The sequence below is a fragment of the Somniosus microcephalus genome, chromosome 16 (assembly GCF_052327205.1).
Source record: "Somniosus microcephalus isolate GS21.2 chromosome 16, FLI_Smic_1.0, whole genome shotgun sequence".
NCBI lineage: Eukaryota > Metazoa > Chordata > Chondrichthyes > Squaliformes > Somniosidae > Somniosus > Somniosus microcephalus.
This window is the reverse complement of record NC_141002.1, coordinates 106,379,726-106,401,847: the sequence shown is the minus strand read 5'-3', so window position 1 is coordinate 106,401,847 and position 22,122 is coordinate 106,379,726. Positions and strand designations below refer to the sequence as shown.

General features: G+C 49.3%; 1 protein-coding gene and 1 long non-coding RNA gene across 16 annotated transcripts in view; one reads left to right on the top strand and one right to left on the bottom strand.

The window, feature by feature from the left end:
- ppfibp1b (PPFIA binding protein 1b) overlaps nt 1–16,109 on the bottom strand; it is a 208,810-nt gene extending 192,701 nt beyond the window's left edge. For 14 of the 15 annotated variants that reach the window (XM_086009670.1, XM_086009676.1, XM_086009674.1 and 11 more), the window contains exons 1-2: nt 16,009–16,109; nt 14,069–14,141 (exon numbers count right to left, since the gene is read on the bottom strand). The gene's annotated coding sequence lies outside the window, so the exon portion shown is untranslated. The remainder of the gene's footprint in view (nt 1–14,068; nt 14,142–16,008) is intronic. The other variant, XM_086009671.1, reaches the window with a different exon arrangement.
- Nucleotides 15,806–22,122, top strand: part of LOC147106469 (uncharacterized) — a 48,281-nt gene continuing 41,964 nt past the window's right edge. Inside the window, exon 1 of the long non-coding RNA XR_015081461.1 lies at nt 15,806–15,980. This is a non-coding gene — a long non-coding RNA (uncharacterized LOC147106469). The remainder of the gene's footprint in view (nt 15,981–22,122) is intronic.

Below are 22,122 nucleotides of genomic sequence, written 5' to 3'. Positions count from 1 at the left end.
TTCTTTGTAACAGTTTGAATTGTTTTAAGGAGTCCTTATTATGAAATTCCCATTTAAGGACAGCTGCTCGGAGTCACTCATACCAACCACCTGTACCAAAACTTGCCACATGAAGTTACACGTCGATTACCATCTCTTCAAATTAAACATTTGTATTGAACCAACTTAGACTGTGCAAACAGATCAACTGGTTAAACATCACCTTCACCTGACAGATGTCTCCAAGTGAACTGTAGGGTTTCTAACCCATCCGTTTAAATTTTCTTTAAAAGCTAAAAAATCCTTTAGAATCAATGTTTCTCACTGCAGTGTCTAAATAAAAATGCAGAGAAAACGTAGCTATTTCCACTTCACCAAATGCAGACAAGATACAACAAACCAGACCCATGCTGCATAGACTAAAAAGGTTCAGTTATGAAAACTGAGCACCCAAGTCTGAAATGTAAAGTACGTTTTACCACAAATAACAACTTCAGAAAAGACTGTCAAGAGGGAAAATAACTCATAATTTACTGCAATTCCCATAAGCAGATGTCAGCTGCTTTGGTTTCAATTAGAAGCTTTCCAAAAATTTCAGAGGGCATAGTGGTTAGCACTGTTGCCTCACAGCGCCAGGGACCCGGGTTCGAATCCGGCCTCGGGCGACTGTCTGTGTGGAGTTTGCACATTCTCCCCGTGTTTGCGTGGGTTTACTCCGGGTGCTCCGGTTTCCTCCCACAGTCCAAAGATGTGCAGGTTAGGTTGATTGGCTATGATAAATTGACCCTTAGTGTTAGGGGGATTAAATACGTGGGGTTACGGGGATAGGGTGGGATATGTGTTGGTGTAGGGGTTACGGGGATCGGGTGGGATATGTGTCGGTGCAGGCTCGATGGGCCGAAATGGCCTCTATCTGCACTGTGGGGTTTCTGTGATTCTGTGATTCTGTGATTTTGGCAACAACTTCCTGTTCTCAAACTTTATCTGAAATCCTAAAACTTTGGAACAGTTGCCTGCAACAGAACCACACTCCCAGTAAGTAAGCAATCTAGCACAGCGAGATCAGAGTAGTTCATGAGAGAAGCATATAAAACCAAGTTTCCTTTCACAAAATTTAAACTGTATAAAGGCCTCGCACAGTAGTGACAGATTCAATCTCGATTCCACCGAGTTCCCATTCGCAGCACTGCTGTCAGATGGGAACAGAGAATGAGACAGAGCGGAGGAGACTGATACTACCAGGTGAAAGAAACAAAGAATGGGGCCTCGTTTCTATCCCATCATTCTGGCAATTCCCGGCAGTCAACCAAGGACAGCACTGGCACTGTCCACTATACCCACTTATACTCCCATTTTTCACAGAATCATAGAATGGTTACAGCACAGAAGGAGGCCATTCGGCCCGTCGAGCCCGTGCCGGCTCTCTGCAAGAGCACTTCAGCTAGTCCCACTCCCCCGCCCTTTCCCCGTAGCCATGCAAATTTTTTTCCTTCAGCTATTTATCCAATTCCCTTTTGAAAGCCACGATTTGAGTCTGCCTCCAGCACCCTCTCAGGCAGTGCATTCCAGATCCTAACCACTCGCTACGTTATAATGTTTTTCCTCATGTCGCTTTTGGTTCTTTTGCCAATCACCTTAAATCTGTGTCCTCTGGTTCTCGACCCTTCCGCCAATGTGAACAGTTCCGCTCCATCTACTCTGTCTAGACCCCTCATGATTTTCAATACCCCTATCAAATCTCTCCTCAACCTTCTCTGCTCTAAAGGAGAACAACCCCAGTTCTCTAGACTATCCACGTAACTGAAGTCCCTTATCCTTGCAATCATTCTTGTAAATCTTATCTGCACCCTCTCTAAGGCCTTCACATCCTTCCTAAAGTGCGGTGCCCAGAATTGGACAATACTCCAGTTGAGGCCGAACCAGCATTTTATAAAGGTCTCTTTGTTCATGCACCCCCCCTTTAGAATTGTACCCTTTAGTTTATATTGCCTCTCCTCGTTCTTCCTACTAAAATGTATCACTTCACACTTTTCTGTGTTAAATTTTATCTGCCACATGTCCGCCCATTTCACCAGCCTGTCTGTCTTCTTGAAGTCTATCACTATCCTCCTTACCGTTCACTATACTTCCAAGTTTTGTGTCATCTGCAAATTTTGCTCTGTGCCCCCAAGTCCAAGTATTAATATATATCAAGAAAAGCAGTGGTCCTAGTATCGACCCCTGGGGAACACCACTGTATACCTTCCTCTAGTCCGAAAAACAACCGTTCACCACTACTCTCTGTTTCCTGTCACTTAGCCAATTCCGTATCCATGCTGCCACTGTCCCTTTTATTCCATAGGCTTCAACTTTGCTGCCAAGCCTATTATGCGGCACTTTATCAAACGCCTTTTGGAAATCCATGTACACTATGTCAACCGCATTGCCCTCATCAACCCTCTCTGTTACCTCATTAAAAAACTCAATCAAGTTAGTTAAACACGATTTGCCTTTAACAAATCCGTGCTGGCTTTCCTTAATTAATCCACACTTGTCCAAGTGACTGTTAATTTTGTCCCCGATTATCATTTCTAAAATGATTTGACTATTTCAATACATTTTAAATGACTCGGATTTTAAATTTGTGACAAGCTTTTCTCGGTTAAAATTGTACAGTCACATCATTTATACTTGGTTATCAAAACCACAGCAATGACATTTTCAGAAAAGGTGCAAGTTTTTAAATGTACAAGTGGGGCTACAAATATGAGATGACAAATTGGGAGAGATCAACAAAACAAGTCAATGAATGAATTCTTCAGTTCACGGTCTAATTGAAAACAGAAGCCTAAAGTACTGTAGGACAAAGTGTTGTGTTATAATGGGAAAGTATGATGGGTACGTCTAACGTTTGACCTTGTGTAGGCCATTAATTCAGAAAAAATGTAGTTTTTCATAACCACACAATACATTTCAGTGTTTCCAAAAAAATCTGTTGATAACTCGAGGGAGAGTTCCCTTGTGAGAATCAATGAAGGCTAAATCAAATCAGAACGCTGGCCCTCCTTAAAAATCAGGTCAGTATGGAATATTTACGGTCAGTGTAATTCTACTATACTTTTGGCATCACGAAGTACATCTTGTGACAGCCTAGTACACCAATGCATTGCTACGCATATTTTAAATCACAAGACAACCAACTTTTCACTTAGCAAACTTAAACTTTGATCAAAGGAAATTAATCCTAAAAGAACAAACCTTTGCTATTGGCAATGAACTAGACAATGAATGAACTGAAACAAGACCAGAAATTACCAAGTCCAACAGACTCGAGATGGCAGGATAAACACAGCAACGTTGCTCGCAAGCTTTGCTCTTGCTCAGTAAGTCTCAAAAGCAAACACACTTCGCATCTAACCACCAGGAACAATTTTTCCCATCATGGGAGCACACAGGTTTCCATATAGTGAGCTCCCAATCTCAGCCAACCATCTAGAGACACAGCAATCAGTTGAAGACCGAGGGTAACTTATAATTTTAGGTTTCTAGCCTGGGGCCACTTGAGCAGCCAGTCCTTTTCTTCACACTTTGTTGGCTGTATAAATGTACCATAAAATGTTCACTTATCTGAGGAAGGATGTTCTTGCCATGGAAGGAGTTCAGCAAAGATTCACCAGGCTGATACCTGGGATGGCAGGAATGACGTACGAGGGGAGATTGGGTCGATTGGGCTTGTACTCGCTGGAGTTTAGAAGAATGAGGGGGGATCTCATTGAAAGTTATAAAATTCTAACAGGACTGGACAGACTAGATGCAGGATGTTCCCGATGGCGGGGGAGTCCAGAACCAGGGGTCACAGTCTAAGGATAAGGGGTAGGTCATTTAGGACAGAAATGAGGAATTTCTTCACCCAGAGAGTGGTGAACCTGTGGAATTCTCCACCACAGAAGGCAGTAGAGGCCAATACATTAAATATATTCAAGGAGTTGGATATATTTCTTAAGGCTAAAGGGATCAAGGGGTATGGGGAGAAGGCAGGGACCGGGTACTGAATTTGGATGATCAGCCATGATCGCATTGAATGGCGGAGCAGGCTCGAGGGGCCGAATGGCCTACTCCTGCTCCTATCTTCTATGTTTCTATGTTTAAAGAAAAGAATCATACCATAACTACCAGGTGTACGTAAAAGATTCCACGGCATTATTTTAAAGAAGAGCAGGGGAGTTCTACCCGGTGCCATAGCCAATATTTATCCCTCAACCAATATCACTAAAACAGATGATCTGGTCCGTTATCTCACTGCTGTTTGTGGGAGCTTGCTGTGTGCAAATTGACTGTTGCATTTCCTACATTACAACAGTGACGACAATTCAAAGTACTTCATTGGCTGTAAAGCGCTTTGGGACGTCCTGAGGTCGTGAGAGACGCTATAGAAATGCAAGTCTTTCTTCTAGCTGTGAGCAATGTTCCCTTTAAGCTGTGCGGCCACGCGTTCTGAAAGTCCCACGCAGCTGGCTCACCGGCTTTTAAATGGAAAACCGCACACGTGCGGAATTTTGAATGGGCCGTGCAGCCCGTTAAAAAAGCTGTGTGCCCCAAAAGAAAGTTAGAGGGAACACTGTACCCAACACAATGAGGCAAATTGCCATACATTAACAGCCATGCTGAACCAGAACAATTCATCTTTCGCAGTCATGTGACTTGCATGTTAAATTTGTACACTGTGTATTAGATTGGTGGTCCATCAAAATCACGATTGTGTTGTTTCACTTCAGTAGATTCCTGAACCTTCCCACTCTGTACATTCATTACTGAACAGGACACACTCTTATTCAGATATAAATTGGCAAAAGTGCGATTATGTCAAGTGTCTAATTAAACTCAAGCTGCTTTCAATCAAAAAAGAACCATTTATATAATTCATGCTTTCAATAAAAACATCTAATTTACAAAAATAATCCAGGTAGTATCTGAAGCAAATTAACAGTCACCAGGAGTGATTGGAAAACACAAAAATAAGCTGAATTTTTGTGCACTTCAGAGCTCTGCTTGTAAGGATTGAGATCTGATTCCTCGCAGCCAGTAGTAAATGAACAGAGCCTCTTGGAAACAGATCACTGAAAACTGGACCTTTTATCAACTTTATCGTTGAGCTTTGGCTCAGGAAGTTTGATCCTTAATCAATATATTTTTTCTGTATATATGGAATCACACTGTGGCAAACCAAGTGTGAAAGACGCTGTTGTGACTTTGAGATGCTCGTTTAATGAGGGGTTAATGATTTTGCCTCGTACAGTGCACGGAGTGATGGCAACTGCCTAATTCTAGCAGAGTAGTTATTTACTGGAAAGGATAGAAAATATCATCGTTTTATCAGGAAAATGAATTTCAGAATCTGTAGATAATTGGTGTAATACTGGATATAGGTCCAGGTTGCTTCAAAAAATATTTACCATTTTCAAAAGATTAAATGAGGCACATTCCAATATTAATTTTTAAATATTTTTGCAGTCACATATATATGATTAACTAGCTGAAGTGCCCGGCGGTGCCGAGGCTTTTTCGAGGGAATGTTGTTGTTGGAAGAGAGAGCGAGCGACTGGGGTGAAGAGAGAGCGACTGGGGGGGGGGAAAGAGAGAGAGCGACTGGGGGGAGGGGGAGGGGGAGAGGGGAGGGGGAGAGGGGAGGGGGAGAGGGGGGGGCGGGGAGGAAGGGAGGGGAGGGGGAGGGAGGGAGAGGGAGGGGGAGGGAGGGAGGGCGGGGGAGGAAGGTAGGGAGGGGGGGAAGGGAGGGCAGGGGGGGAGGGAGGGCGGGGGGGGGGGGAGGAAGGTAGGGAGGGGGGGAAGGGAGGGCAGGGGGGAAGGGGAGGGAGGGGGTCGCCCCCCCCCCCCCCCGAGGTGAAGACCGCCGATTGCGCGCGCAGCAGGAGCTGAGACGCGGCGTCTCTGTCGGCCGGCGGGCCCGGATGCCAGGGTAACCGTGACGCTGACCAAGCCAGAGAGAGAGACGCCGCGTCTCAGCTGCTCCTGCTGCGCGCGCGCGGCCCCCCACCCCCCCCGCCCGAGGGTCGCGGCCCCCCCCCCCGCCGAGGTGAAGACCGCCGATTGCGGCTGCGCGAGACGTCCGGCGGGCCCGGTTGCCAGGGTAACGCTGGACGCTCAGCAAGCCCTGCCCCCCGGCCAGCCAGAGAGAGGCAGCGGGTCTCAGCTCCTGCTGCGCGCGCACCCTAGCGGCGCTGGGCTGAGGCTGGCCCTCCAGCCTTCGAGTGGGGCCACGAGGTGCCTAGCTCGGGCGTGGGTGCGGAGGAGACGCCGAGGCTTCTAGGCCTACCTGGAAAAACGGGGAAAGGTAGGAAAATTAATGAGATTAGATAAGTTAATTACTTTCTAAATCATTTTTTTTAAAAACAATATGTGTTTTAAAAGCAACTTTTTTTTTAAGACGTAGAAAGCAGGAAAAAGAAAGGAAAAGTTTGGAATCAAGATGGCGGCGACTCACCTCGGTTCAGAACGATAAAGCCCGGCCACACACGCACCGATTGGTCCGGCGGCACACGCCAGCAACCCGGCGTACGATTGGTCAAGCTCGAGGTCACTCTGTCGGTCACTCTGTCGCTAATGAGATGCTAATGAGCGGAATGTTGAAGGTTTTTGGGATACCGCGGGCGCAATTTTAGCCCGGCCGAAACGTAAATACGCTTAAAACCGTCTCAGAAGCGTAAGCTTTCTTTGGAGGTAACGCGCGCGTAGGTACGCCCTGTAACTTTCGAGTGCATACCCGCAACGCACACGCGATGACAGACAGACAGATAGACAGAATGACAGAAGTACCGATTTATATATATATAGATAGATAAAAGGCATGAGGGAATAGTTGTGTCATGTGATGCAGTGCCACTACAGCAGGATGTGTGAAAGTCCATCAGCACAATAGTGTGCAGTTCAAACATGAACTGCTTCCAATGTTTATAAAGGGAAACAGTCCTTTAAGTATTTACAGTACAGAAACAGGCCATTCGGCCCAGTAGATCCATGCTGGTGTTTACGGTCTACCCACAAGTGGAAATATCTTCTCTACGTCTCCCCCATCAAACACTCCATCAGGTCACTCAGTCTTCTCTAGAGAAAAGAGCCCCAGCCTGTTCAATCTTTCCCAATAGGTATAACCTCTCAGTTCTGGTATCATTCTCTGGTACTACATGGCTCACCACCACCTTCCCAAGGGCAATTAGGGATGGGCAATAAATGCTGGCATTGCCAGCGACACTCATCCCATGAATGAATAAAGAAAGGCTAATGGCTACCATTTTGGCTGGGCACCTCCATGGCTTAGACCAGCTTTAATGTAGGCTATTATACCGAGTAAATTTTTTAAAAATTACTTTTCAAACAAATGAAAATCATTTATCGTCCTTCTTTCATCCATCTTGCCCAATATTTTGCAGCCAACACTGGAGGTATGCAGTATTCTCTTAAAAACCACACAGCCAGCTACCAGGAGGCACCCCAGTCCACCTGAAGGAAACACGACCCAATATTTTCCCCTCTCTCCTCTGCCCTGCCCACCACCTCCATGCTCGATACAGTCCTGATCATAAATTGTGCAGAGCATGCCTCAAATCTAGACCACTTCTCAAGATTAACTTGCTTCTAAATAAATCTTTTAAGTCTAAAATTGCTTATGTTTTAAAAAAATTATATACATTTTCTGTTACTGGTAAACACTTAGGAAATAGTACGTACGCTGATGAGAATCAGAAGCAACACTTCATGCATTTTAGATTGAAGGTTGTGTGCAATAGCTGTGCTGAAGTCACATTTGAGGCTCCTGTGTTTTTCTTCTGGGAAACTCCATCACAGCTGCATTATTTTCAGAAACTGTAAAATGGCCTCATGTGACTCACATGCTTTGCTTTTTTCCACAGAATCCTGCCTGACGCTACTAACTTACTGAAACTCAACTGGTATAGCATTGTCAAAATGTTATGTTAAAAAGTTGATCAACACATGACCACCAAGTTGCTTTTCAAATTATAAACTTGCTTACACGCAAGTTTACAGTATACAAACACCCTTTTGTTTCAGGCTGGTCAAGACTCACGTTACTCTATGTTTGGAACAGGAATAAGTTCGAGACAATCCCAAACACAAGCTGGAATTATCAATCAAATCCAAGACCATAATACAAACTAAGTAACAACATACTACCATCTTCGGAACAGACTAGTGAGGGGAACATTCAGGTTCAATAATGAGCATAAACATTGTGACGTGTGGAAGCAGATTTTGCAGATTAACAGTCAGACCAGCAAAAGCACATCGACAAAGTCAAACTGGATGAGAGTCGATCTGCAATACAGACATTAGAAGTTGCATCAGAATATCGCACGTTTCACAACAAGACTGAGATGTAACTTGCTCAGTAAAATATAGAAGAAAACTACAAAGTTAAATAATCACAAAAACCAAAAGGAGGAATGATTTTAGTAATGTGAGGCACAAATTGGTAGGGAATGCACCAACCAATCACCAGTCCAGTAACCGGTAGAAAATACCACTTCATATTAGTAAAATCGTTTTGTATTTGACTCATCTAGCTAAAGGAATTGAGTAGACTGGGCCTATACTCTCTGGAGTTTAGAAGAATGAGGTGATCTTATTGAAACATACAAGATTCCGAGGGGGATTGACAGGGTAGATGCGGAGAGGCGGTTTCCCCTGGTTGGAGGTCTAGAACTAGGGATCACAGTCTCAGGATAAGGGGTCGGCTATTTAAGACTGAGATGAGGAGGAATTTCTTCACTCGGGGTGGTGAATCTTTGGAATTCTCTGCCCCAGAGGGCTGTGGAGGCTCAGTCGTGGAGTATATTCAAGGCTGAGTTCGATAGATTTTTGGACTCTAGGGGAATCGAGGGATATGGGGATCGGGCGGGAAAGTGGAGTTGAGGTCGATGATCAGCCGTGATCTCATTGAATGGTGGAGCAGGCTCGAGGGGCCGAATGGCCGACTCCTGCTCCTAGTTCTTAAGGAACATTGTGCCACAGTATCACTGTTTAACAACTGATTCAAATCTCCTATTTCCACTGGTATAATGTGTGAAAAACTTTACTCTTACATTGGCTAGGAAGAAAGAAAATGATTAGACAAAACCTCCCACTTCAATTCAGTCATCTCAAAGTATTTCTATTTGTACTGCTCATGAAAATTTCAATTCTCATCTCCATGAGATTATTAGTTCTGCCAACCTGCTCTCCACCCCCTCCACCCACCATATCCCTAAATGCTGAATATATATCTATGGGGCAATTGAACCATATCAGAAAACTCAGAAATCACCACCAGTCACAAATTTCATTCAAACACTGCTCAAGTGGTGCATGATTTATTTTGTTGGCTGTATTGAGAAATTGGGACTTCTCTCCCATTAAAAAAGTTGCAACAAGCAATTTCTTCCCCCAAATGGATTGCATAATGGATATATTGATTTCAGTTTTTCTATAATAATTTGAAACAATGCTTGCACATACAAGATGAAAATATTGGACAGAGTCCTACAACCATTTCTCAATACAGTATACAATCACCCTTCTGTTTCAGGTTGGTCAAGACCCACATTACTCTATGTTTGGAATTGGAATAAGTACGAGAGAATCTCGAGCACAAGCTGGAATTATCAATCAAACTCAAGACCATAATACAAACTAAGCAATAGCATACTACCACCTTCAAAACAGGCTAGTTTTCGGCAGTAATTTGGGGAAGATATACACAAGATAAATTGTATAAACTTAGATCAATTCTACTGCTTCTCAAAGAGCCTAACCTACACACAAAACTACAGAAATCAGAAGCTTGTTTCCCGCTAAACAGATCTGCTTAAAACATGCATGGCAACACAAAAATGCTAATTCATCCACTACATTTTTTAAACATTTGTTCTCAGGATGGGTGCAACACTGGCAAGGTCACATTTATTGCCAATCACCCTGAAATGGCTTTGCTTGCTAACTCGTTTCAGAGGGCATCATTTTCAGTCAACCATTGCAGGTGGGATTAGAGGCCCATGTAGGCCAGGCTAGGTAGGGAAGGCAAAACATGAGTAAATCAGTTAGCTTTTTAATGTCAATCCAGTACCTTTCCAGTTATCAGTTTATTTTTAAATTATCAGATTGATGGAATTCAATTTCACAACTTGCCATGATGGGATCTCAACTCACAACCTCTGGGTTGCTCGTCCAATATCAATAACCACTACGCTACTGTACCAAAAATAACATGTGGTGCAATGATGTAAACAGCCATACACGGCTAGTTTCCAAAGCGCATGGGGAAAGTAGTATAAAGAGGTGGAAAAGTGACTGATGGAACAAAGTCTATTTCCTTATTGGGTGTCCTTACAAGCAAGCCACAAAGATGACCACAACACAGTAAAAATTAGATACAAAGACAACTAAAAGAGCTCAATGTCAATGAAGATTTATAGTTTGATATATAAACAGAAGTAATTCAGCCAGCATTCATCTGAAGCAACTGGCTCTTAAAATACTTGCGTCCTAAAATACTCGTCTCCACCAATTTCCAGCTTGAGAGCAGCTTCTGTACCGAGCCTGCACAGCTCCGACTGACCACAAATGATGAGCAGGGATTTATTCTAGCCTATTTCAATCCCCTTGAAATGTTAACCTGATGCACTTTAAGTACAGCATTTCATTTAATACAGTAGTTCCTATTCATAGATCAGCTCCCAATAAACCTGCAGCACCAAGACTGCCTCACTTAGCTGCCATAGGAATAGGAACAGGAGGCGGCCATTCAGCCATTTGTGCCTGTTCCGCCATTCAATTAGATCTGTGCCCCGATGCCATTTACCTGCCTTTGCTCCACATCTCAATACCTTAACCTAGCAAAAATCTATCATAAGAACATAAGAAATAGGAGCAGGAGTAGGCCAATCGGCCCCTCGAGCCTGCTCCGCCATTCAATAAGATCATGGCTGATCTGATCCTAACCGCCAATCTACTATCACAGAAATCGTTCTGAGTCTTGAAAATTTCAACTGAAGCAGCATCCAGACCTTTGAGAGAAGAGTTCCAGACTCCAGCTATCCTTTGTCTGAAAAAGTGTTTCCAGATTTCACCCCCGAATGGCCTGGCGCTAATTGTAAGATTACGCCATCTTGTTCTGAACCTTGCACGCTCAACACAATCAAACCTGGATATTTTGACACCGTGCCAGGACTGTACATTTGATATCATGGTAAACACTTCAGTCAAATGATAAATTTGCATTTCAATAGATCAAGTACCAGCAAAAATAAAGTCAGTAACTCTGTATCCCCTTGAATTGGTCTCATCTGCTGCAATCAACAAGATTGCAGAGATCACAAAACGGCAGAAATTAGAAAAAACTGCAAGTCAGATAACGGCAGAAAGCACGCTGGCATGTGTCTTTCCTATTTACAGAAGGCCTGCTGTGTACTTTCAGCATTTTCTGGTTTTATTCTATTATTTAGCACATTGTGTACCCATGTGAATTACATCAGTGGGTTTAAAGCTGCAAAGTCAGATTAGCAACGATGGCACAAATAAAAAACAAAACTGCAAATGGTAATCAGAAATTACAGATCAGTCACAGGATTCATTAAGCTGTCTTTTTACAGATGCTGGCTGACCTGCTATGTGTTTCCAGCATTTTATCAATTCTAAAACTCAACTCCCTGCCAGGTCTGGATCGGTTTAAAAGTAATGACCGTCTCTCCCAGATTGATGTTTTTAGCAGAAACAGAAAAAAAGCTGGAAATACGCAGCTATCAGCATCTGTGCAGAAAACAGTCTGCGTTTCCCTTCTCCAGAACTGGCAATAAAAAGAAAGGCAGGCTTGCATTTCTATAGCTCGTTTCACAACCACCGGACGTCCCAAAGCACTTTACAGCCAGTGAAGTACTTTTGAAGTGTAGTCACTGTTGTAATGTATGAAACGCGGCAGTCAATTTGCGCACAGCAAGCTCCCACACACAGCAATGTGATAATGACCAGATAATCTGTTTTTGTGATGTTGATTGTGGGATAAATATTGGCCAGGACACTGGGGAGAACTCCCCTGCTCTTCTTCAAAATAGTGCCATGGGATTTTTACGTCCACCTGAGAGCGCAGACGGGGCCTCAGTTTAACATCTCATCCGAAAGACGGCACCTCCGACAGTGCAGCATTCCACTGGAGTGTCAGCCTAGATTTTTGTGCTGAAGTATCTGGAGCGGGACCTGAACCCACAACCTTCTGACTCAGAGGCGAGAGTGCTGCCCACAGAGCCACGGCTGACAGAGGCAGGCAGGTTAACACAATGAGCAGGGCGCACACACCCCACATCTGGAGTGTGCACTGGGGAGATGCGGATGGACCAGATCTCGAACCCAGTTCCTGTTGCAGAGTTCCAGCACTTGGGAGAATTGTGCTTTGCCATTTATATTAAATATACAAATACAGACATGACCACCCTCACACTTTGAGAGAGGATAGAGGGTAACGGGTAAACCCCAGCGACCTCGGGCAGAATTGCGCCCCCCCACCGACCCCGAGTGCGTGGCCCCAGTGACCCCGGGCACGAGTGTCCCCCCTCCCAGTGACCCCGGGCACGAGTGCCCTCTCCTCCCAGTGACCCCGGGCACGAGTGCGCCTCCCAGTGACCCCGGGCACGAGTGCCCTCCCCTCCCAGTGACCCCGGGCACGAGTGCCCTCCCCTCCCAGTGACCCCAGGCACGAGTGCCCCTCCCAGTGACCCCGGGCATGAGTGCTCCCCCCCAGTAACCCCGGGCACGAGTGCCCCCCCTCCCAGTGACCCCGGGCACGAGTGCCCCCTCCTCCCAGTGACCCCGGGCACGAGTGCCCCCTCCTCCCAGTGACCCCGGGCACGAGTGCCTCCCCCCTCCCAGTGACCCCGGGCACGAGTGCCCTCCCCTCCCAGTGACCCCGGGCACGAGTGCTCCCCCCCTCCCAGTGACTCCGGGCACGAGTGCCCCCCCCCAGTGACCCCGGGCACGAGTGCCCCCCCTCCCAGTGACCCCGGGCACGAGTGCCCCCTCCTCCCAGTGACCCCGGGCACGAGTGCCCCCTCCCTCCCAGTGACCCCGGGCACGAGTGCCCCCCTCCCAGTGACCCCGGGCATGAGTGCCCCTCCCAGTGACCCCGGGCACGAGTGCCCCCCCTCCCAGTGACCCCGGGCACGAGTGCCCCCTCCTCCCAGTGACCCCGGGCACGAGTGCCCCCTCCCTCCCAGTGACCCCGGGCACGAGTGCCCCCCTCCCAGTGACCCCGGGCATGAGTGCCCCTCCCAGTGACCCCGGGCACGAGTGCCCCTCCCAGTGACCCCGGGCACGAGTGCCCCTCCCAGTGACCCCGGGCACAAGTGCCCCTCCCAGTGACCCCGGGCACGAGTGCCCCCCCTCCCAGTGACCCCGGGCACGAGTGCCCCCCCTCCCAGTGACCCCGGGCACGAGTGCCCCCCCCAGTGACCCCGGGCACGAGTGCCCCCCCCAGTGACCCCGGGCACGAGTGCCCCCCTCCCAGTGACCCCGGGCACGAGTGCCCCCCCTCCCAGTGACCCCGGGCACGAGTGCCCCCCCTCCCAGTGACCCCGGGCACGAGTACCCCCCTCCCAGTGATCCCGGGCACGAGTGCCCCCCCTCCCAGTGACCACGGGCATGAGTGCCCCCCCTCCCAGTGGTCCCGGGCACGAGTGCCCCCCCCTCCCAGTGACCCCGGGCACGAGTGCCCCCCCTCCCAGTGACCCCGGGCACGAGTGCCCCCCTCCCAGTGACCCCGGGCACGAGTGCCCCCCTCCCAGTGACCCCGGGCACGAGTGCCCCCCTCCCTCCCAGTGACCCCGGGCACGAGTGCCCCCCCCCAGTGACCCCAAGCACGAGTGCCCCTCCCAGTGACCCCGGTGTGGTAAACCACTTTTATCGTTCACTATCGTTACACTATAGTTATCACTGTTATATCGTTACTCTATGGTTATCACTGTTCACACTGTGGTATCACTATACGAGGTCGCCTCGTCACGCTGCTATACCTGGGCTGACCACTACTGACTCCGCCCATGACTCCACCTACCTGCCCAGGTATAAACGTAGTCGACTGGCTGGCATTCCTCCTTGTTCTATCCGATCATCCACGAGGGTGGGCTCTGTTATTTAGCCAATAAAAACCTATAGTTACTTTCTTAACTCGTCGCTTTTCATTGCATGAATTGATAGGTATATCACCCGGGCACGAGTGCCCCCCCCTCCCAGTGACCCCGGGCACGTGTGCCCCCCCTCCCAGTGACCCCCGGGCACGAGTGCCCCTCCCTCCCAGTGACCCCCGGGCACGAATGCCCCTCCCTCCCAGTGACCCCCGGGCACGAATGCCCCTCCCTCCCAGTGACCCCCGGGCACGAATGCCCCTCCCTCCCAGTGACCCCCGGGCACGAATGCCCCTCCCTCCCAGTGACCCCCGGGCACGAATGCCCCTCCCTCCCAGTGACCCCCGGGCACGAATGCCCCTCCCTCCCAGTGACCCCCGGGCACGAATGCCCCTCCCTCCCAGTGACCCCCGGGCACGAATGCCCCTCCCTCCCAGTGACCCCCGGGCACGAATGCCCCTCCCTCCCAGTGACCCCCGGGCACGAATGCCCCTCCCTCCCAGTGACCCCCGGGCACGAATGCCCCTCCCTCCCAGTGACCCCCGGGCACGAATGCCCCTCCCTCCCAGTGACCCCCGGGCACGAATGCCCCTCCCTCCCAGTGACCCCCGGGCACGAATGCCCCTCCCTCCCAGTGACCCCCGGGCACGAATGCCCCTCCCTCCCAGTGACCCCCGGGCACGAATGCCCCTCCCTCCCAGTGACCCCCGGGCACGAATGCCCCTCCCTCCCAGTGACCCCCGGGCACGAATGCCCCTCCCTCCCAGTGACCCCCGGGCACGAATGCCCCTCCCTCCCAGTGACCCCCGGGCACGAATGCCCCTCCCTCCCAGTGACCCCCGGGCACGAATGCCCCTCCCTCCCAGTGACCCCCGGGCACGAATGCCCCTCCCTCCCAGTGACCCCCGGGCACGAATGCCCCTCCCTCCCAGTGACCCCCGGGCACGAATGCCCCTCCCTCCCAGTGACCCCCGGGCACGAATGCCCCTCCCTCCCAGTGACCCCCGGGCACGAATGCCCCTCCCTCCCAGTGACCCCCGGGCACGAATGCCCCTCCCTCCCAGTGACCCCCGGGCACGAATGCCCCTCCCTCCCAGTGACCCCCGGGCACGAATGCCCCTCCCTCCCAGTGACCCCCGGGCACGAATGCCCCTCCCTCCCAGTGACCCCCGGGCACGAATGCCCCTCCCTCCCAGTGACCCCCGGGCACGAATGCCCCTCCCTCCCAGTGACCCCCGGGCACGAATGCCCCTCCCTCCCAGTGACCCCCGGGCACGAATGCCCCTCCCTCCCAGTGACCCCCGGGCACGAATGCCCCTCCCTCCCAGTGACCCCCGGGCACGAATGCCCCTCCCTCCCAGTGACCCCCGGGCACGAATGCCCCTCCCTCCCAGTGACCCCCGGGCACGAATGCCCCTCCCTCCCAGTGACCCCCGGGCACGAATGCCCCTCCCTCCCAGTGACCCCCGGGCACGAATGCCCCTCCCTCCCAGTGACCCCCGGGCACGAATGCCCCTCCCTCCCAGTGACCCCGGGCACGAATGCCCCTCCCTCCCAGTGACCCCGGGCACGAATGCCCCTCCCTCCCAGTGACCCCGGGCACGAATGCCCCTCCCTCCCAGTGACCCCGGGCACGAATGCCCCTCCCTCCCAGTGACCCCGGGCACGAGCAGCGCGCGGCCGCCTGTTTTCACGGCTCCTGGCGCCCGCTCCAACTTCCCAGCCCGGGACTGCGGAGCGGCTCCCCGCCCCTCACACACAGAGAGAGAGAGAGAGCCGAGCGCCCGCTCTCCGGGGCAGGGCCGGCGGCAGCACCGCGCCATGGAGAGCCCGGGGAATCAGGTAGGGACACCGACCCTCACTCACTCACCGGGCCGCCGCCTCAGCAAACCGCTCCCCGGCCCCGCGCCGCCCGCTCCTGCTTCTCCTCACGTGACGCCCCGCCCGCTCCCGCCAGCCATTGGTCGGCCCCGGCTCCGCCCACCTCTCGGATTCCCCTCCTCTGATTGGGCCGCCCGGCTGTCCGCTTAGCGTGAGGGGGCGGGGCCAGCCGGACGGTCACGTGGTGCTGGCATTCCTGGGCTGAGAGAAAGAGCAAAGTCTCTCAGTGTCGCTCTATATCTCTCTGTGTCCCTCAGTATCTCTCAATGTCCCCCAGTGTCGCTCTATATCTCTCTGTGTCCCTCAAAGTCTCCCAGTGTCGCTCTATATCTCTCAGTGTCTCTCAATATCTCAGTGTCGGTCAGTATCTCTCAATGTCTCTCAGTATCTCTCAATGCCCCCCAGTGTCTCTCAGTATCTCTCAATGTCTCTCAGTATCTCTCAATGTCTCTCAATGCCCCCCAGTGTCTCTCAATGTCTCTCAGTATCTCTCAATGCCCCCCAGTGTCTCTCAGTATCTCTCAATGTCTCTCAGTATCTCTCAATGTCTCTCAGTATCTCTCAATGTCTCTCAGTATCTCTCAATGTCTCTCAGTATCTCTCAATGTCTTTCAGTATCTCTCAATGTCCCCCAGTGTCTCTCAATGTCTCTCAGTATCTCTCAATGTCCCCCAGTGTCTCTCAATGTCTCTCAGTGTCTCTCAATGTCTCTCAGTATCTCTCAATGTCCCCCAGTATCTCTCAATGTCCCCCAGTGTCTCTCAATGTCCCCCAGTATCTCTCAATGTCCCCCAGTGTCTCTCAATGTCTCTCAGTATCTCTCAATGTTTCTCAGTATCTCTCAATGTCTCTCAGTATCTCTCAATGTCTCTCAGTATCTCTCAATGCCTCTCAGTATCTCTCAATGTCTCTCAGTATCTCTCAGTGTCCCTCAATGTTGGGTCAGTGTCTCTCAATATCTCTCAGTATCTCTCAATGTCTCTCAGTATCTCTCAATGTCTGTGTCAGTGTGTGTCTCTCTGTCTCCTACTTTCTATCCTATCACTGACCTTCCCTTTTGTTCTTTCATTCCCCTCCCCCTTTTCCCAGCCCCTAAACCTGCTTTCCATTTCCTGCTTTTTTCCAGTTCTAGAAACATAGAAGCTCGGAGCAGGAGTAGGCCATTCGGCCCCTTGAGCCTGCTCCACCATTTAATGAGATCATGGCTGATCATCCAAATTCTGACGAAAGGCCTTCGACCTGAAACGTTGACTCTGTTTCTCTCTCCACGGATGCTGCCTGGCCTGCTGAGTATTTCCAGCGTTTTCTGTTATTTCAGATTTCCAGCATCCGCAGTATTTTGCTATCGTAGCAGTGGAGCAGTGTCGGGGTGGTGGGCAACTTAATGTGTTAAGTTTCCTTTTAGTTTTTGGTTGAGTTACAGGACTTCTTGGATGTGCCAAGGGGACACATGCTTAACTTTAAATGGGCAATTGCCATTAAGAAGAGTGAGCAATGTGTGGGGCCAGGGCCAGGGCCAGCAAAGCAGCCCAGGAGGGACAGCACACACCACAACTGCCTGGGGAAGCAATAATCATTAGATATGTGTACTTGCAGGGCTATGGGGAAAGAGCAGGAGGGGAGTCACTCTCCGGCAGTCCCTCGGAGCCGAGGATGACTTGCTTCCACACTAAAAATGAGTTCTCAGATGACTGATGAGTCCAATGCAGAACCTACAGTCTCTGTCACAGGTGGGGCAGACGGTGGTTGAAGGGGCGGGTGTGGGGTGCTTGGGTTGACGTGCGCTTCTTGCGCTGCCTGCGCTTGGCTTCCGCTTGCTCCCGGCGAAGAGACTCGAGGTGTTCGGCGCCTTCCTGGAATCTTCTCCTCCACTTTGTGCAGTCTTGGGCCAGGGATTCCCAGGTGTTGGTGGGGATGTTACACTTTTTCAAGGAGGCTTTGAGGGTGTCCTTGAAGCGTTTCCTCTGCCCACCTGGGGCTCTCTTGCTGTGTCAGAGCTCCGAGTAGAGCACTAGTTTTGGGAGTCTCATACCGGGCATGCGGACGATGTGACCTGTCCATTGGAACTGATCAAACGTGATCAAAGCTTCGATGCTGAGGATGTTGGCCTGAGCGAGAACACTGACGTTGGTGCGCCTATCCTGCCAATGGATTTGCAGGATCTTGCGGAGGCAACGTTGGTGGTACCTCTCCACTGCTTTGAGGTGCCTGCTGTACATGGTCCATGTCTCTGAGGCATACAGCAGGGAGGGTATCACTACAGCTCTGTAGACCATGAGCTTAGTGCCGGGTTTGAGGTCCTGGTCTTCAAACACTCTCTTCCTCAGGCGACCGAAGGCTGCACTGGCACACTGAAGGCAGTGTTGGACTTCGTCGTCGACGTCTACCCTTGTTTGACAGTAGGCTCCCAAGGTATGGAAAGTGGTCCACGTTGTCCAAGGCCTTGTCGTGGATTTTGATAATCGGGGTCAGTACTGTGTGGCGGGGGCAGGTTAGTAGAGGACCTTTGTCTTACGGATGTTTAGTGTAAGGCCCATGCTCTCGTACGCTTCGGTGAAGGTGTTGACGATGGTTTGGAGTTCGACCTCCGAGTGAGCACAGACGCAAGCGTCGTCTGCATACTGTAATGCGACGACGGAGGATGGGACGACTTTGGATCTGGACTGGAGGCGACGGAGGTTGAACACTCAGCACAACTGATGGGGAAGCAATAATTATTAGATAGCTGTACTTGCAGAGGACTAATTTTCAGGGCTATGGGGAAAGAGCAGGGGGGAGTGGGACTAATTGGAGAGCTCTTTCAAAGAGCTGGCACAGGCACGATGGGCCGAATGGCGGCCTCCTGTGCTGTAGTGAGGGAGTACTGAGGGAGAATGAGCCAGAATGTTGTGGGTTCACAGTCCCACTCTAGAGACTTGAGTGTATAATCTAGGTTTACACTTCAGTGCAGTGCCGAGGGAGTGCTGCACTGTTGGAGGTGCTGTCTTTCAGATGAGACGTTAAACCAAGGCCCTATCTGCTCTCTCAGGTGGATGTATAATATGTGACAGGAAACAGAGAGTAGTGGTGAATGGTTGTTTTTCCAGACGGGAGGAAGGTATACAGCGGTGTTCCCCAGGGGTCGGTTATAGGACCACTGCTTTCCTTGATATGTTAATGACTTGGATGTGGGTCTACAGGGCACGATTTCAAAATTTGCAGATGACACAATACCTGGAAGTATAGTGAACAGTGACGAGGATAATGATAGACTTCAAGAGGACATAGACAGGCTGGAGGAATGGGGCGACACGTGGCAAATGAAATTTAACACAGAAAAGTGCGAAGTGATATACTTTGGTAGGAAGAACGAGGAGAGGCAATACTAAAGCGGGTGCATGAACAGAGAGACCTGGGGGTATATGTGCACAAATCGCTGAAGGTGGCAGGGCAGGTTGAGAAAGCAGTTAAAAAAGCTTATGGGATCCTGGGCTTCATGAATACAGACATAGAGTACAAAACTGTGTAAATTATGATGAACCTGTATAAAACACTGGTTCGGCCTCAACTGGAGTATTGTGTCCAATTCTGGGCACCGCACTTTAGGAAGGATGTGAAGGCCTTAGAGAGGATGCAGAAAAGATTTATGAAAATGGTTCCAGGGATGAGGGAATTCAGATACGTGGATAGACTGGAGAAGGTGGGGTTGTTCTCCTTGGAGCAGAGAAGATTAAGAGGAGATTTGATAGAGGTGATAAGTGTTAGATAAGTACCTGAAAGAAAAAGATTTGCAGGGCTACGGGGAAAGGGCGGGGGAGTGGGACGAGCTGAGGTGGTCTTGCAGGAAGCCGGCACGGGCTCGACGGGCCGAATGACCTTTTGTGCTGTAACCATCCTATGATTCTATGAAGTCCTATCCAACACGTGGCATCTGAAAAATGGTATAATGTTTGGTTCAGGGCCTTTGCATTTCATGCACTGTCAGTCAGCAGAACATGGGCAACGTACTTGCCAGTACTACAGGCTATCATTACAAGGCCCCTCCTATGTCAAAATTTAGATTATTCCACCACTATCAATTTAACATAACATGAGATGTTTAAAGGTCTTGGAAATATGTTCCTGCACAGCTCCCATTCTTTTAAATTCAAGAGTGGGATACGGTGAGCTGTAGCAAGAATACATATGGATTTCTGGATGGGTTGAGTGAGTCACGAGACTATAAATCACCCAAGGGGTTTCAATGAAATTAGCAGCCGTGTCAGCAAAGTTCAGCATGGTTTATGGATGTAATTCAAAGCTTGACTCATTTATAGCCTTAGCTTCACCTATATTTCTTTTGGAATATTTATATTCAATTTTTAAATGGAATAAATTCAAATCAAAGTTAAAAATACTGCTGAAAGCACATTAAAGACTGCGAGAGGCTGTTGTGATGTCATTGCGTCACAATAACATTGTCCCCGGATTCACAGGAGGGTATAATTGGTGTGTGGGAGCAATCACTAGAGATATTCTCACAGAGCTTCAGATGACTTTATTTGACCCTGAGATGAGACTTTCTGTTGTAATTAATCTCCACCACTTGTTTTTTTTCACCAGCTGTAATTTCTTTCTCCAGTTTCCTCAGTTTTCTCTCCTGTCCTGACGACACTGCTTTTTCCTGGATTACAGTCCCACAGTTGAGGTTATTGACCAGGACACTGCAGTAAAAAAAAGACTTGCATTCCTACAGCGCCTTTCACCACCTCAGGACGTCCCAAAGTCTTCACAGCCAATGAAGTACTTTTGAAGTGTGGTCACTCTCCTACATCACAACAGTGACTACACTTCAAAAGTACTTCATTGGCTGTGCAGACTTTGGAACGTCCTGAGGTCGTTCAAGGCGCGATATAAATCCAAGTATTTCTCTCTCTCTTTTCTTTCTCTCTTTTACTTTCTTTTTCTTTCTATCCCATCCCCCACCCTTTCAGTATATCCTTTTAATTCTTCTTTGTCAAATATTTACCCAATTCCCCACTAAATGATCTTATTTCCCAATAGCCACTTGTGATAAAGCATTACCCATTCTAATGACCGTCTGTGTAAGAATAAAATCTAACGTCCCTCCTCATTCTTCACCCTGAGTCCATGTCTCTTTGTTACCAATTTGCCAATTACTAGAAATGATCTTCCACTATTTGTCACTCTCAAAACCTGTCATCATTTTGAAAAATCTCTATTCCCCTTTATCCTTCTCAGTGTAAAAGCCCCAACTTTTCAAGCCTTTCTTTATAATTCGAATGCTCCGTTCCTGGTCTCATTCTAACAACTCCTCGTTGTGACCTTTAAATGGCTCCAGTTTCCTTCCTCGAGTGGGGCTGGAGTCCATCAAGCTCGTTCTTCAGCCGACCATGCATAATTTGTCTGTCGTGAATTTTACCCGATTTATTTAATTTCCAAATGGAATTGACTAACCACAGTTATGACATCAAAGGAGATGAAAGCTGTGTGAAATTTCTCCCTAACCCCCTTAAGCATTTTGCGAAATTCAAGCGTATCGACCTACCATTACGATCTACATCACTCAACCGTGACTGGTTGAACTGCAAGCTTCGCATTTCCATGGTAAGCAGGAGTGGGAAAGCAACGATCCATACAGTATGTCTATATACGTATAAAACATTCAACCTCCTTCTCAACCAGATATTAAGGACCATATTTTGAATTAGGATTTAATTTCCCTGATTTCATATATCTTAACAAGCTCAAATAAAAATGGCAGGTGTGATTATCCCCAATAAGAGACCGTTAGCAATAATGGAAGTAAATCAGCCAATCATGACACCAACCTTTCACACTTCTCAACCAGTTAAATTCTCATTTAATTGATATAAGGAAGAAAGAAAGAGATAATCCAGGCTGACACTTCCAGTGCAGCACTGAGGGAGCACTGCACTGTTGGAGGGTCAGTACTGAGGGAGCGCCGCACTGTCGGAGGGTCAGTACTGAGGGAGCGTCGCACTGTCGGAGGGGCAGTACTGAGGGAGCGCCGCACTGTCGGAGGGGCAGTACTGAGGGAGCGCCGCACTGTCGGAGGGGCAATACTGAGGGAGCGCCGCACTGTCGGAGGGGCAGTACTGAG